General features: G+C 45.9%; 1 pseudogene; it reads left to right on the top strand.

Moving 5' to 3' along the window:
- The window catches only part of LOC147092706 (NACHT, LRR and PYD domains-containing protein 12-like), a 1,351,730-nt pseudogene that overhangs the window by 645,339 nt on the left and 689,471 nt on the right, over positions 1-16,920 (top strand).

The raw sequence follows: 16,920 nt of genomic DNA, 5'->3' as shown, positions 1-16,920 counted from the left end.
ACAACTCTGGCGAAGCCCTGGTTCACTCAGATAAGTACAGATGAGATATGACGTTCGGTCCGTCGAACAGATCAATCCACTGGGACCCACAATCTCATCACCGCCCCTAGCTGCTACTTGAACTGTTCAACAGTCTTCCGCCCAACCGGACCCAGAATATCAATTCAGTGATCAGTCAGCACAAGTATGAAGCATTGACACATAGTCCAAGCTCTGGTCCTTTAACGCTCCGTGCCCTTAAACCTGCTTAAGATAACCCTTGTTTACCACCCCTCGTACCTTGTCTAACTTCACAGGTCCACAGTTTTAGAGGCGACCTGAGAGTTATATAAAATAACGTAAGCCATGTTAGGTTATTTGAGTTTGAGAGGATGGAGCGGACCAGGGGACAAGCATTGAAGTTACACTAACGTAGGAATGGTCTGGATGCTCGGCTTTCCCAGAGAGTAGTTAACGTTTGGTTGCGTTGCCAGTTTCTGTGGTGTGTGTTGACTCTCTGCATCCCTTCAGCAGGGAGCTGGATGGTGTTGGATGGGCCAGAGATCGCCTCATATTAAATGTAAATGGTTTAACTATTACCGTGCGCATGGCCACTGATCCACTGGACAGGTTTCGATCAGCAGAGCATGTCGGAGTGGATTTCCCCCCGTTATTGGCAATGTTTCTTTCCCACTATTTTACCGCTCCGAGGAGATCACATGGAGGTAGAAAGCCTTGATGCTACAAGCCTGTCGGAAAAGGATTGCTGGGCCAGCTGGTCTTTTCCTATCATTGTATGTTCCTGCACTGCCATTAAGATTTAACAGTGTGACTTTTCGCTGCAGTTTCTGACACTGGATCGGGCCTAGCAGCCTACCTCTACCTCGTTCCCAGGAGTGGATGCTACCTTTGTACATGAGTGGCCAGAAATAAGTTCAATACCCAGGGTCAGTCCTGACTGGAGCACATCACATCTGCAGCATTCGAGCCTGAAATGTCATGTTGATTGGCCGTTGTATCTCAGTCCTCTGTTTGTTTGTTTGTTTGCTGCTCCACAGCGCTCAGTTTGCCCACTCTCCTCAGTCACATCACCATTCATTAAAGGCTCACTGTTTAATCTGTCCTGCACAATCCGAGAGCAGTTTTGTGTTATATGCTTATCAAAGGAAGCCTTGCATTGATAGAGCGCCTTTCACCAACTCAGGATTTCACAAAACCATTTACAGCCAATTTAGTACTTTTGAGATGAAAAGAAAATACTGCAGGTGCTGGAAATCTGAAATGAAAACAGAAAATGGTGGAGATACACAGCAGCCCAGGCAGCAACTGCGGAGAGAGAAACAGAGTTAACTTTCAGGTCGATGACCTTTCGTCAGAACTGGAAAAAAGCAGGAAGTGGAACAGATTTTTAAATAAGTGTAGTGGCTGGGAAAGGGGGGGTAGTAAAGAACAAATTGGAAGATCTGTGATAGGATAGACGGCAGGAGAGGTTTTGAGACATTAAGAGACATTCAAGGCAAAAGGAGATGGTAATAGGACAGGTTAATAAACAAAGGAAGGCTCTAGATGAAGTGTAAAATGCCCTGGCAGAATGAAAGACAGCTGCCATGTGGGAGAGAAGAGAAAAAGACACGGACAATATGTTTCGGTAAAAATATATATATATATGATAGGGGCCAAGGTTATGATCTGAAATTGATTAACTCTATGTTGAGTCCAGAAGACTGTTAAGTACCTAATCAAGAGATGAGGTGCTGTTCCTGGAGCTTACACTGAGCTTCAGTGGAACAATGCAAGAGGCCGAGGGCGGTGAGGTCTGAGTGGGAGTGGAGCGATGAATTAAAGTGACAGGCGACCGGAAGCTCGGGTTCCCCTTATGGTCTGAACGGAGGTGTTCTGCAAAGCGGTCACCCAATCTGTGTTTGGTTTCCTCAAAGTAGAGGAGACCACACCGTAAGCAGTGAATGCAGTATACTAAATTGCAAGAAGTATCTGTAAATCACTGTTTCACCTGGAAGGGTTGGTGGGGCACTGGGCAGTGGGAAGGGGGAATGTATAAGGACATGTGTTGTATCTCCTGCGCTTGCATGGGAAGGTGCCGGGCGAAGGGGAAGAGGTGTTGGGGGTGATAGAGGAGTGGACCAGGTTGTTGCGGAGGGAGCGATCCCTATGTAATGCTGAAAGATGATTTGAGGGGAAGATGTTTTTGGTGGTGGGATCACGCTGGAGGTGGCGGAAATGGCACAGGATGATCTGTTGAATGTGGAAGCTGGTGGGTGGCCAAGGGGAACTCTATCGTGGTTCCGGGAGGGAGGGGCAGGGGTGAGGGCAGAGGTGCGGGAGATGGAACGGTCAATGTCAAGGGCCGTGTTAACCACAGTAGAGGGGAATCCTCGGTTGAGGAAAAAGGAAGACATGTTGGAAGCCCTGGTTTGGAAGGTTGCATCGTCAGAGCAGATGCGGTGGAGATGAAGAAAGTGGGAGAATGGAATAGAGTCCTTACAGGAGGCTGGGTTGGAGGAAGTGTAGTCCAGGTTGCTGTGGGAGTCAGTGGGCTTGTAGTGAATGTTTGTCAATAACCTATCCTCAGAGGTGTAGATGGAGAAGTCGAGGAAGGAAAGGGGAGAGTCGGAGATGGATCATGTGAAGGTGAGGGAAGGGTGGAAATTGAAAGCGAAGTGAATGAAATTATCTAGTTCAGGGCGAGAGCAGGAAACAACACCAATACATTCATCAATGTACCAGAAAAAGAGGTGAGGAAGGGGACCTGAGTAGGACTGGAACAAAGAGTGTTCACACATATCCCACAAATAGGCAGGCATAACTAGGACCCATGTGGGTTCCCATAGTGACACCTTTGATTTGTAGGAAGTAAGTGGATTCAAAGGAAAAGTTGTTCAATGTGAGAACAAGTGCAGTCAGGCGGTGGAGGATGGGGACAGGTTGGGCCTCGGTTCAAGGAATAAGCGGAGCGCCCTCAGGCCATCCTGGTGGTTGATGGAGGTGTAGAAGAATTGTACATCCATAGCAAGAGGAGGTGGTTGGGGACAGGAAACTGTTCGGTTGTGTGGTCATGGTCCAGGCAGAGTAGGAGGAGGTGTCAGAGAGTTGGCGTTTAGCTTCCGCTTGTTTCCAGTTTCCTGGCCCCAACCTTCTCCTTCACTACGGACGTCTTTCATTCTGCCAGCGCAAGTTACACTTCATCTAGCGCCTTCCTTTGTTTCTTAACCTGTCCCATTACTATCTCCTTTTGCTTTGAAAATCTCTTAGTATCTCTTAGTCTCCTGCCTTCCATTATATCAAAGACCTTCCAATTTGTTCTTTCATCCCCCCGCTTCCCCAGCCCCGCACACTTGCTTAAAAATTTGTTCCATTTCCTGCTTTTTTCCAGTTCTGACGAAAGGTCAATGGCCTGAAACGTTAACTTCACAGATGCTGCCTGACCTGCTGAGTATCTCCAGTATTTTCTGCTTTTATTTCAGCACTTTGGAGGTGCATTCACTGTTATAGTGCAGTACATGTGGTAGCCAATTTGGGCACAGCATACTCACACAATGTAATATTCGCCAGAGAATCTGCTTTAATGTTGTTGTTCGAGGTTAATTATTGGTGAGGACGTGGGGGACAATTCCACTGCTCTTCTTCTCAATAGCGCCATGGGACTTTTTATGTCCACCCAAGAGGTCAGAGAAGGCATCGATTTAACTTCTCGATGGAAGTCGCCGGCAACCTAAATTGTGTATGTAAATCTCCTTCTCATGACTACATTGATGGTCAGTAACTGGCAAAATCATTGATTGATCTTTGAAAATGTCAACGGTTTTGATTAGATTAGATAGATGTTTGAAACCGTGACATCTTCCACCTAGTGCAGCAGGCGCATGGGAAAACCACCAACTTCCCCTCCAATCACACACCATCCTGACTTAGAAGTGTATCGCTGATCCTGCATCTCTGCTGGTTCAAAACGCTGGAACTCCCTACCTAACAGCACTGTGGGAGTAACTTCAACACAGGGACTGCAGCAGTTCAAGAAGGCGGCTCACCACCATCTTCTCAAGGTAATTAGGGATGGTCAATAAATGTTGGCCTTGCCAGCGATGCCCACATTCAATAAACGAATAAAAAAAATAAAGTGGGATAAAGTGATATGGGAACCCAGTGGGCACATGTAATTAAGAGCTATTTATCAACTGTACGGAATAGTTGGGCCTATTCCATGTTGTAACTGCTATATAATTCTGACTTAGGAGACCCTGTTTATTTGGGGGCCCTTGTTGCTCCCTTTGAATGAGCAATTTGGTTACTTCAAACTTTCTTTGGACTGTAGCTATCACAGGAATCAAAGGAAACACAGGGAACACGAATAAGGAAACTTAGGAGAAAGTAAGCAAGAGGAACAAGTGAAATCAGAATAATAGGAACCAAAATATGCAGAGAAAATGAGAGGGAAAAAATAAAGAAAACAAGAAAATAGAACTCAGGAAACTAAGGGCAAGTTAAACATAAGACTGACTGTTAGAGTAATGTTAGAGTAGGTTCACCACTAGTAATGTTAGAGTAGTATTACCACCATTAATATTATAGTAGGACCAACACCAGTAATGTTAGAGTAGTGTCACTAACAATAACGTTAGAGTAGGGTCACCACCATAAATGTTAGAGTAGAGTCACCACCAGTAAAGTTACAGTAGGGTCACCACCAGCAATGTTAATGTAGGATCACCACCAGTAATGATAGAGCAGAGTCGTCACCAGTAATGTTAGAGTAGAGTCACCAACAATAATGTTAGAGTAGGGTCACCACCAGTAATGTTAGAGTAGGGTCACCACCAGTAATGTTAGAGTAGAGTATCCACCATTGCTTTGTGCATTGAGTGATACTGGAGTTTTGGTAAGTGGGAGAAAAATCATTTAAGAGCATTTTGTGAATTTTAGTGTGTTAAAAAGTCAATTATTTGAAGTAAGTTTAAATTTTTAAGGGTATATTAAACTATTGGGCAGTTTAAACCGGAAGTAGGATCCGGGTATAAAAGGGGCAAGGGCTAGTGCTGTGCACGGAGTGCTTTGTGCATTGAGTGCTACTGGAGTTTTGGTAAGTGGGAGAGCTTGGTCAAGTGGGAGGTGAGTGTGTGTTTTTGCACTGTTTTTCCCCCCACTCCCAGGCTTAGACAGCACTACGGAGGCGGAACAGCGAGACGAGTCAACCAAACAGGCCCCACAGGCAGTATTCAAGGAGGAGGATGGTGATCAGCTGGTTGGTTGGTTTTCTTCCTTCTCTTCTCTTTTACACCTTTAAGTTGGTAAGTCCTATTGAATAGTCGTGTGATATTATCATCTATATCCGGGCAGGGTCTTCATAACTAATAATAAGAAATGTAATTAATTATATAGAATGGAGCAGGTGATGTGTTACTGTTGCAAGATGTGGGAGCCGGTGGACCCCATTGAGGCTCACGTTGATTACATCTGCAACAAGTATTTGCTGCTAGAGGAACTCAAGTTCCCTGTTATGCAGCTTGAGACCGAGCTTCAGACACTGCGACACATCAGGGAGGGGGAGAGGTTCCTGGAATCTATGTTTCAGGAGATGGTCACACCTATGAAGTTAATTACTACAGATGTAGTCCGTGGTCAGGGACAGGACGGTGTGACTACGAGTGAGGAATGTACAGGGATCCTGGATGTAGTGTTGAAGGAGATGCAGCCCTTGCTCTTGTCCAGCAGGATCGAGGTTCTTACTCCCTGGGAGGGCGGGAGCGGGGACTGCAGGGGGGATGAGCAACCTGGCCACAGCACATGGGGCCATTCAAATGGAGGGAGTAAAAAGAAATGTTGTAGTGGTAGGGGATAGTATCATTAGGGGGATAGATAGGGTTCTCTGCAGTCAAGAGCGGGAGTCCCGAAGGCTGTGTTGCCTGCCCGGTGCCAGGGTTAAGGACATCTCTTCTGGGCTGGAAAGAAACTTTGAGTGGGAGGGGTAGGATCCAGTTGTCGTGGTCCATGTTGTTACAAACGACGTAGATAGGACAAGGAAGATGGTTCTGTTAAAGTAGTATGAGCAGCTAGGGGTCAAATTAAAAAACAGAACCTCAAGGGTAATAATCTCTGGGTTATTACCTGAGCCACGAGCGAATTTGGCTAGGATAAATAAAAGTAAAGAGTTAAATGCGTGGCTCAAAGACTGGTGTGGGAGAAATGTGTTTTGCTTCTTGGGACACTGGCACCAGTACTGGGAAAGGAGGGAGCTGTTCCATTGCGATGGACTCCACTTGGCCAGTGCTGGGACTAGAGTCCTGGCGAATCATATAACTAGGGCTGTAGAGAGGGCTTTAAACTAATTAGTTGGGGGGAGGTTTCTAGAGAGCAAATAATAGAAATGACAACAGAGAAGGTCATAGACTTAGGTAGCAGTGGGGGAATTAAAAAACAGAACGTGTCAGGAAGGGACAGAAGGTATGGAGTAAAAAGTAAAGTACTAAAAAGGGAATAAACAGGAACTAAGTGTTACAAAACATATTTAAAAGTTCTTTATCTGAATGCACGTAGCATTCGTAACAAAATGAATGAGTTAACGGCACAAATAACGACATATGGGTATGATCTTGTGGCCATTACAGAAACATGGCTGCAGGGTGACCACGACTGGGAATTAAACATACAAGGTTATTTAACAATCAGGAAGGACAGGCAGGAAGGGAGAGGAGGTGGGGTGGCTATGTTAATAAAGGAAGGAATCACTATAATACAGAGAAATTATATTGGGTCAAAGGAGCAGGATAGTGAAACAGTTTGGGTGGAGATAAGGAATAATCAGGGAAAAAAACACTAGTGGGTGTAGTCTATAGGCCTCCGAACAGTTGCAAAGCTGTTGGACGGAGTATTAATCAGGAAATAGTTGAGGCTTGTAATAAGGGAACAGCTATAATTATGGGGGATTTTAATTATCATTTAATCTGGACAAATAAAATTGGGCAGAGCAGCCTTGAGGATGAGTTCATTGAGTGTATTAGGGATGGGTTTCTTGAGCAGTATGTAACTGGACCGACCAGGGGGCAAGCAACCTTAGATTTGGTCCTGTGTAATGAGACAGGATTAATTAAAAATGTCCTAGTAAAGGATCCCCTTGGAATGAGTGACCATAACATGGTTGAATTCCATATTCAATTCCAGGGTGAGAAGGTTGGAACTCAAACAAGCGTGCTGAGCTTGAATAAAGGAGACTATGAAGGTATGAGAGCGGAACTGATTAGAGTGGACTGGGAAAATAGATTCAAGGGTAAGACGGTACATGATCAGTGGTGTATATTTAAGGAGTTATTATACAACTTACAAAAAATATATATTCCACTGAGGAAAAAAGGGTGTAAAAGAAAAGTTAGCCATCCGTGGCAAAGTAAATTAATTAAGGATAGTATCCAACTAAAAACAAGGGCATATAAGGTAGCCAAATCTAGTGGGAGGATGGAAGATTGGGAAGTCTTTAAAAGACAGCAAAAAATAACTAAAAGATTGATTAAGAAAGGGAAGATAGATTATGAAAGTAAATTAGCAAAAAATATAAAAACAGACAGCGAAAGTTTCAATAGTTATATAATAAGAGAAAGAGTGGCTAAAGTAAATATTGGTCCCTTAGAGGATGAGACCGGGAAATTAATGGTGGGAAACATGGAGATGGCAAAAACACTGAACAATTATATTGTATAAGTCTTTACAGCAGAGGACACTAAGAATATCCCAACACTGGACAAACAGGGGGCTCTAGTGGGGGAGGAACTTAATACGATTAAAATCACTAAGGAAGTGGTACTTGGTAAAATAATGGGACTCAAGGTGGATAAGTCCCCTGGACCTGATGGCTTGCATCCTAGGGTCTTGAGGGAAGTGGCGGTAGGGATTGTGGATGCATTGGTAATAATTTTTCAAAACTCCCAGGACTCAGCAAAGGTCCCGGCAGATTGGAAAACTGCTAATGTAACACCCTTATTTGAAAAGGGTAGTAGGCAGAAGGCTGGAAACTATAGACCTGCTAGCCTAACATCTGTGGTGGGTAAAATGTTCGAGTCCATTATTAAGGAGACAGTAACGGGACATTTGGATAAACATAATTTAATAGGACGAACTCAGCATGGTTTCATGAAGGGGAAGTCAGGTTTGACAAATTTACTTGAGTTTTTGAGGAAGTAACATACAGGGTGGATAAAGGGGAACCAGTGGACGTAGTGTATTTAGACTTCCAAAAGGCATTTGACAAGGTGCCACACGAAAGATTATTGCTCAAGATAAAAAATCACGGGATTGGGGGTAATATTCTGGCGTGGGTGGAGGATTGGCTCTCTAACAGAAAGCAGAGAGTTGGGATAACTGATTCGTTCTCAGATTGGCAATCAGTAACTAGTGGTGTTCCGCAGGGGTCAGTGCTGGGTCCCCAACTCTTTACAATTTATATTCACGATTTGGAGGAGGGGGCCGAGTGTAACATATCAAAGTTTGCAGATGATACAAAGATGGGACGGAAAGTAGTTTATGAGGAGGACATAAAAAACCTGCAAAGGGACATAGACAGGCTAAGTAAGTGGGCAGAGATTTGGCAGATGGAATACAATACTGGAAAGTGTGAGGTTATGCACTTTGGCAGGAAAAATCATAGAGCAAGTTATTATCTTAATGGCAAGAAACTGGAAAGTACTGTAGTAGAAAGGGATCTGGCTGTCCTGGTGCACGAAACTCAAAAAGTTAGTATGCAGGTGCAGCAAGTGATCAAGAAGGCCAATGGAATGTTGGCGTTTATTGCTAGGGGGATGGAATATAAAAACAGGGAGGTATTGCTGCAGTTGTACAAGGTATTGTTGAGACCGCACCTGGAATATTGCATACAGTTTTGGTGTCCATACTTAAGAAAAGACATACTTGCTCTCGAGTCAGTACAAAGAAGGTTCACTCGGTTAATCCCGGGGATGAGGGGGTGGTCATATGAGGAGAGGTTGAGTAGATTGGGACTCTACTCATTGGAGTTCAGTAGAATGAGAGGCGATCTTATTGAAAAATATAATATTGTGAAGGGGCTTGATTGGGTGGATGTGGTGAGGATGTTCCCAATGAAGGGTGAAACTAGAACTAGGGGGCATGATCTTAAAATAAGGGGCTGCTCTTTCAAAACTGAGATGAGGAGAAACTTCTTCACTCAGAGGGTGGTAGGTTTGTGGAATTTTCTTCCCCAGAAAGCTGTGGAAGCTACTTCATTAAATAAATTTAAAACAGAAATAGATAGTTTCATAGAGGTAAAGGGAATTAAGGGTTATGGGGAGCGGGCAGGAAATTGGACATGATTCTAGGTTCGGAATGGTCATGGCCCTGTGAGTAGTGGAGTGGGCCCAGGGGCCGTTTAGCCTGGTTCTGCTCCTACTGTGTTCTAATTCTGTGTTAGATTTCAGGAGATGGTTTTATTCCTGTTGCTGGTTGGGGTGGAGATCTCCTTTACAGAAGGTAAGTACTGTAGAAAATATAGGGACAGAGTGATCTCCTGTTAGAATTTCGATCGCCTAGATAGGTCGGAGAGGAATTTCCCAGATTTTTTTCTCCAAAATTGGCCATGGCGTCTTTTATCTGGTTGTTCGCCTCTCCTGGGAGATCACATGGGTTCGGGTGGATGCAGAGTGATAGAAGATTTGAGGTTAGGATCAGATCAGCCATGATCTTATTGAATGGTGGAGCAGGCTTGAGGGGCCGATTGGCCTACACCTGCTCCTATTTCTTATGTTCTTATGAATGTTAGAGTAGGTTCACCGACAATAATGTTAGAGTAGGATCACCACCAGTAATGTTAGAATAGAGTCACCACCAGTAATGTTAGATTAGGGTCACCACCAGTAATGCAAGAGTAGTGTCACCACCAGTACGGTTAGAGTAGAGTCACCGCCAGCAATGTTAGAGCAGATAAACCACCAGAAATTGCGGAATAGGGTCACCACCACTAATGTTAGAGTAGGGTCACCACCAGTAATGTTAGAGTAGGTTCACCAACATTAATGTTAGAGAAGAGTCACCACCAGTAATGTTAGTGTAGTGCCAACACCAATATTGGTTGGGTAGGTCACCACCAATAATGGTTGAGAAGAGTCACCACCATTAATGTTAGAGTAGATTCACCAACAGTAATGTTAGAGTAGGGTTACCACCAGTAATGTAAATGTAGAATCAACACAGTAATGTTAGAGTAGGGTCACCACCAGTAATGTAAATGTAGAATCAACACAGTAATGTTAGAGTACAGTCACCACCAGTAATGTTAGAATAGAGTCACCACCATTAATGTAAGGGTACGGTCACCAACAGTGATGTTAGAGTAAGGTCACCAACAGTAATGTTAGAGTCGGGTCATCACCAGTAATACTGGAGTAGTGTCACGTCGTGTAATGTTAGAGTCGGGTCACCACCAGTAATGTTATATTAGAGTCACCACTAGTGATGTTAGAGTAGATTCACCACCAGAAATGTTAGAGCAGATACACAAGCAGAAAATTTAGAGTAGGGTCAACAGCAGTAATGTTAGAGAAGAGTCACCACCAGTAATGTTAGTGTAGGGTCACCACCAGTAATGTTGGAATAGGGTCACCAACATTTATGTTAGAGTAGGATCACCACCAGTAATGGTAAGGCAGGGTCACCTCCATTAATGTTAGAGTAGAGTCACCACCAGTAATGTTAGAGTTGTGTCACCACCAATAATGTTAGAGTAGATTCACCGCCATTAATGTTATAGTATGGTCACCACCAGTAACGTAAGTGTAGGATCAGCACCAGTAATGATAGAGTAGAGTCACCAGCAGTAGTGAGAGAATAGAGTCAGCACCAGTAATGTTAGAGTAGGGTAATCAACAGTGATGTTAGATGAGGGTCACCACCAGTAATGAGAGTTTAGATTCACCACCAGTAATGTTATAGTAGATTCACCACCAGTAATATTAGAGCAGGTAGACCACCAGAAATTGTAGAGCAGGGTCTGTCAGGATGGTATCTGTCCATTCGCTTTCTCAATCCATTGATGGTATCTGTCCATTCACTTTCCAAATCTTTGATGGTATCTGTCCATTCACTTTCCAAATCTTTGATGGTATCTGTCCATTCACATTCCCAATCCATTGATGGCATCTGTCCATTCACTTTCCCAATCAATTTATGGTTTCTGTCCTTTCACTATCCCAATCCTTTGAGGTTATCTGTCCATTAACTTTCCCAATCCATTGATGGGATCTGTCCATTCCCTTTCCCTTCCCAAGTTGAAGGGTATCGTTTCCGTGAACCCAGGATCTTGTGATCGATTCGTATCTGTACCTGCCTTTAGACTCCAATCATTAATCAAATAATGTTGGCCAGGCTTGCTTATCACCCCGTGTCCATCTAAGCAGGAAGCTCAAACTACCTGTGTAAATTTTGAACACTTCGCTATTCTGCCAGAGCCTTTTCCCAGGAGTAGCGATCTGTATTCATTACATTTTAAGTTCTATTTTGTATTGCAGGGAGACAGCCAATAAGACAAAGCGTGTTCCAGATGTTAGGTATTATGGAAATAAATTAATTTCCTCAAACATTTCCTCATTCGTCATAGTTTCTAAATGATTGATATTGCACGATTCATCGATTAGTTCCACTCTATTGATAATTCCCATGTAATTGACGATTTTTAATCAATTGTTGAATGCTCATCTATAAACGGTTCTCAGTCCTTTCGCTGTAGCCGATCTATTGAAGATTCCCAATAAATTAATATTTCCCAAAGCATTCATGTTTCCCAAATCAGTATGCTTCCATTTAAAAGTGAGTAATTTCGATTCCACGTCCATTAGGTTGAATACAACATAGTTATCTGAGTACGATAGCAAAATACTGCAGATGCTGGAAATCCAAAATAACAACAGAGAATGCTGGAAAAACTCAGCAGGTCAGGCAACATCCGTGGAGAGAAATTTGAGTTGACGTTTCGGGTCGAACCCTTCTTCAAAACAGGAAAGAAAATAAAAAGATCGATGGCAAAGCTGCGATCGAACAAAAGAAGAAAAGGAGACAATAAAAGGTATTCGAAGCCAGATGAGATGGCAATGGGCCCGTGGAGACAAAAGGCAGATGAGATTATGTGTGAAGTGTACTGGCAGGATAAAAGGACAGCTGCCAGGTGAGAGAGAGAAACAAAAGGAAAGGAGGGGGGGTGGGAGGAGGACCCAACTCAAACTGGTGGAAAAAATGTAAAGGAAAAAAGTAATAGAGGCCGAGGTTATGATCTGAAATTATTGAACTCAATATTGAGTCCGGAAGGCTACAAAGTGCCTAATCAGAAGATGATTTGCTATTCCTCGAGTTTACGTTGAGCTTCCGTTGAAGAATACAAGAGGCACGTCCCAGGGATGGTCTCAGGCTGATATTCCTTGTGCCGGCACAGGAAATTCAGCCTGGAAATGGCTTAGGTACCATTTCATTCATTTTTGTTGGTTTGCTGATTTATTGCGAAAGCCTCCTGATCCTCAGTAATACGTGTAAAAAATGGACTGTGGGATTGAATCTGAGCAAACAGTCAGGCAACATTATGGATGATTCAAATTACTTAAATTATCTGACTATTTAAGTGCGGACCCGTTAAACACTCAAACAGCAGAAACGCATTCAGACATCAGACTAATCGATGATCAGAACTATTAGGAGTGGGGGTCGAATTCATTGAATCTTCAGTCTGATGCCTTAAACACTCGGCCACCTAGTTCGAAGATTAATCGATAGTCCTGGACCCGCAAGGTAACTTTGTTCAATATTAATTACACTGCTCTCGTTCATATGATACAGAGAGAGAGAGAAACAGGCAAACAGATAAACAGACAAGGACAGAGGGACACACATATAGAGATTAAGAAGGAGATATGGAAGAGAATGTTTTAAAGAGAGAAGAATAGACAGTCAGGGAGGGCCACAGAGGCAGACGGAAACAGAAAGATTAAGAATGCAGAGAGGGACTGAAAGAGACAGAGCAACAGAGATAGCGAGCACTACAGATATTGCGAATGGAAGAAAGAATGAGAATTGGAAGAAAATTTGAAATGAGAAAGACATGGAATGAGGGATAGATGCTACTGCTGAAAAGAGGCAGAATCAGAAGGTGTGATACTGATTTGGAGGTAAGGGACAGAAGTCAGAAACAGGGAGAAATGTCATAGAAAAATGACAGAAAGTGAGCAGGTTAGAAAGAACATGAAACCAACAAAAGGTACAATAATGGAAAGTTAATTGAAATGAGCTGATTGAGGGAAAAGTAAACAGAGATAGAGAGTCATCAATAGAGATTAGCGTGCAAAATTAAGGCACGTGGGATTGGGGGCAAGGTATTGATTTGGATAGAGAACTGGATGGCAGACAGAAAGCAAAGAGTTCGAATAAACGGGTCCTTTTCCGAGTGGCAGGCAATGACTAGTGAGGTACCACAAGTATCGTTCCTAGGACCCCAGCTGTTCACAATATAAATTAATGATCTGGACGAGGGAATTGGATGTAATATTTCCAAATTTGCAGATGACACAAAGCTGGGTGGGAGGGTATGCAGTGAGGAGGTTGTCGTGAAACTCCAGTACGATTTCGACAGGTTGGCTGATTGGGCAGAGACATGGCAAATGCACTATAATGTAGATAAATATGAGGTTATTCACTTTGCTGGTAAAAACAGGAAGGCTGATTATTATTTGAATGGCAATAGATTGGGAGAATGGGAAGTGCAAAGAGACCTGGGTGTTATTCTGCACCAGTCGCTGAAGGTAAGCATGCAGGTGCAGCAGGCGGTTAAGAAGGCAAATGGTATGTGGGCCTTCGTAGCAAGAGGGTTCGAGTACAGGAACAAGGATGACTTGCTACAGTTGCACAGGGCCTTGGTGAGACTGCACCTTGAGTATTGTGTGCAGTTTTGGTCGCCTTATCTGAGGAAGGATGTACTTGCCATGGAAGGAGTGCAGCGAAGATTTACCAGGCTGATACCTGGGATGGCAGGAATGACGTATGTGGAGAGATTGAGCCGATTGGGCGTATACTCACTGGAGATTAGAAGATTCAGAGGGGATCTCATCGAAACCTATAAAATTCTGTCATGCCTGGACAGACTAGATGCAGGAAGGATGTTTCCGATTGCTGGGGCATCCAGAACCAGGGGCCATAGTGTAAGAATAAGGGGTAAGCCATTTAGGACTGAGATGAGGAGGAATTTCTTCACCCAGAGAGTGGTGAACCTGTGGAATTCTCTGCCACAGAGGGCGGTGGAGGCCAGTTCATTAAATATATTCAGGAAGGAGTTGGATATATTCCTTAAGGCTAAAGGGATCAAGTGATATGAGGAGAAGGCAGGGACAGGGTACTGAATTTGGATGATCAGCCATGATCTCATTGAAAGGCGGAGCAGGCTCGAGGGGCCGAGTGGCCTACCCCTGCTACTATCTTCTATGTTTCTTTGTTTCTATGAGAGAGGGTGAAACATAAAGTTAGAGAGGGACAGGAGAGAGTAACAGAAAGAGAGCGGGAGAGACAGACAGACGGAGGGAGGGGCAGAGAGAGAAAGGCAGAGAGATTCAGAGAGAGAGACAGACCGACAGATTGTCAGAAGTAGACAGGAGTGAATTTTACAGGCAGACAGGAGTGAGACAGGCAGACGGAAAGGGCGAGAGACTGACAGAAGAAGAGATTGACGGAGAAAAAGGGACAAGAGTGAAACATGACAGAGACATAACTGCATTGTTCATCTCAGAGTAGAACTTGTTGTCAAAGAGTTGATGCAGATGCTGGCTGGAACATCGGGGATTGTGTGGTTTGTGTCCCAGAAGTGTTCATAGACACATAGGCCTAGAAATTCAGTCACGCCACTTTTGGGGCACTAAAGTCGGGCGGTCGCTAAAGTTAGCGCCCGCCGGAAAGTGTAGGCCACTTCGCCGAAATTCAGTAGATATGGCCAAGGAGTTTGGGCGAGCGCTGAAACTGGCGTTGCACTCCTATCTTTAGGTGATAAGCCGACGGTGCGGACTGATAACGCCGAGGCCGGGCGCAGCGCAGGTGCGGTCATGTTTTGATTGACAGCAGACACCCTGACAGCAGCCAGCTCTTTAAGGGGGAAGGGTCGACTTTGCCTGCTGCCACGCCCTGGATAGTGGAACCGTGCAGCCAGGCCTCAACACTGCTGGTGGACCCAAATAGCGCCTGAAGCCATGCAGAAGGCCCGTGAACGAGCGCAGCGCTTCGCAGAGCCTGCTTTGTGGGTGCTGCTTAAGGGTTTGGTAAAGAGAAGAGAGATCTTGTGCCCGGACAGTGGCAAGAAGGCTCCCAGGAGGCAGATCAGGAGAGCCTGGAGGGAAATCGCCCACAGGGTGTCAGCCACCAGCGATGTCCCCAGGACTGGTGACCAATGCCGCAAGAAGTACAACGACCTCACTCGGTTGGTCAAGGTGAGTAGCCTTTCCAGTGTCCTCCTCATCCTTGCATGTGCACCTCACATTATGGGCAAAGGGACCTCAAAGGCATAATGGCCATCCCTCCTCCCGCAGCTATGGCACTGGCATGATCATCAATAGCACTTTCTGCACTTTACACACTGGCCAAGCTATTCGACCATGGGAGGCAGTGCACACAACAACAGGGCACCACACGGGCCAAGCTATTCCACCATGGGAGGCAGTGCACACAACAACAGGGCACCACACTGGCCAAGCTATTCCACCATGGGAGGCAGTGCACACAACAACAGGGCACCACACTTTACTTAGAGGCCGTCCTTTCTCTTGCAGGCCAAGCTGGCCCAGAATAAGAAGAGCCGGAATGTCACCGGGGGAGGGCGTGCCCAGTTCCAGGAGCTCAGTGAGCTGGAGGAGCGCGTGGCTCGACTCATTCATGGCCGGGTGGTTGGCCCCGTTGCTATTGGTGATGCGGACCCTGTGCTGGGCCCCAATGGTAAGGACATGACCGTTTGGACCTCTTGCGCTTCAGATCTACATCCTTTGCCACTGTCCGACCAATGCACATAATGCCACCACTCATGCCTCCCTCGCTGGCGCCCTGTCCTCACTCTAACGCTACTATTGTGCCTTCCTGCTTTCAGCTGGTGAGGAGGAGGTCCATGAAGCTGAGAGTGCCAGTCCCTCGGAAGAGGAGGACGACGAAGACCAAGGGGAAGGCGGCACATCGGGGGAACCCTCATCCGCGCCAGGGGATGGCAATGGAGGGGAGACGTCTTGCCTGGAGGAGAGCCAGGGGGATGTGTTGCAGGGGGGTGTAGCTTCTGGGCCCAGTGGCGTCCAGGCACGCAGGAAGGATCGGGCAGCACGGCTGCCTTCTCCCCAGAGGGGGCAAGTGTTGCAGGGGAGGGCAGTTGCTGGGCCCAGTGGCGTCCAGGCACGCGGGAATGGTCGGGCAGCTCGGCGGCCTTCTCCCCAGAGGGAGAGTCCGCCCTCCAGTCCGGAGACGGTCCTCGCCCAGGAGGTGCGCCTCCTTGATGAATTGTCCGCGGCCTCGAAGCGGCGCCACAACGAGTTCATGGGGGTTGTGGGACAGATGCCTCAGGCCATTGAGTCCCTGGCTCATAGTGTGGCTGCTTTCGGGGACTCACAGGCCAGGGGTGTCGACCAACTCGTGGCAGCACAGGCCAGGGGTGTCGACCAACTCGCGGCAGCACAGGACGCAAGTCGCGAGTTCATGAGTGCTGCCGTCCAGACACTGGCTGATCTGATGCGGGCACAGACCAGGGCAGTTCGGGCACTCACTTCTGCCACACTCGTGGTGTCACGGAAGCATCGCCAGGGCACCCGCCGCCCTGCTGCAGCACAGGGGTCTGGCCTCCACCAGATTGCTGCGCTTGCTGCAGTGCCAGCCCGGCCGAGTGCCAGTGTCTCTGGCGACCAGGGAGCGCCTGGCATCAGCCAGCTTGCCCCC

Source organism: Somniosus microcephalus, unplaced genomic scaffold (genome assembly GCF_052327205.1).
Source record: "Somniosus microcephalus isolate GS21.2 unplaced genomic scaffold, FLI_Smic_1.0 unresolved_chr2, whole genome shotgun sequence".
NCBI classification, from domain to species: domain Eukaryota; kingdom Metazoa; phylum Chordata; class Chondrichthyes; order Squaliformes; family Somniosidae; genus Somniosus; species Somniosus microcephalus.
The sequence above is the reverse complement of the archived record's forward strand: the minus strand, read 5'-3'. Positions and strand labels throughout refer to the sequence as shown.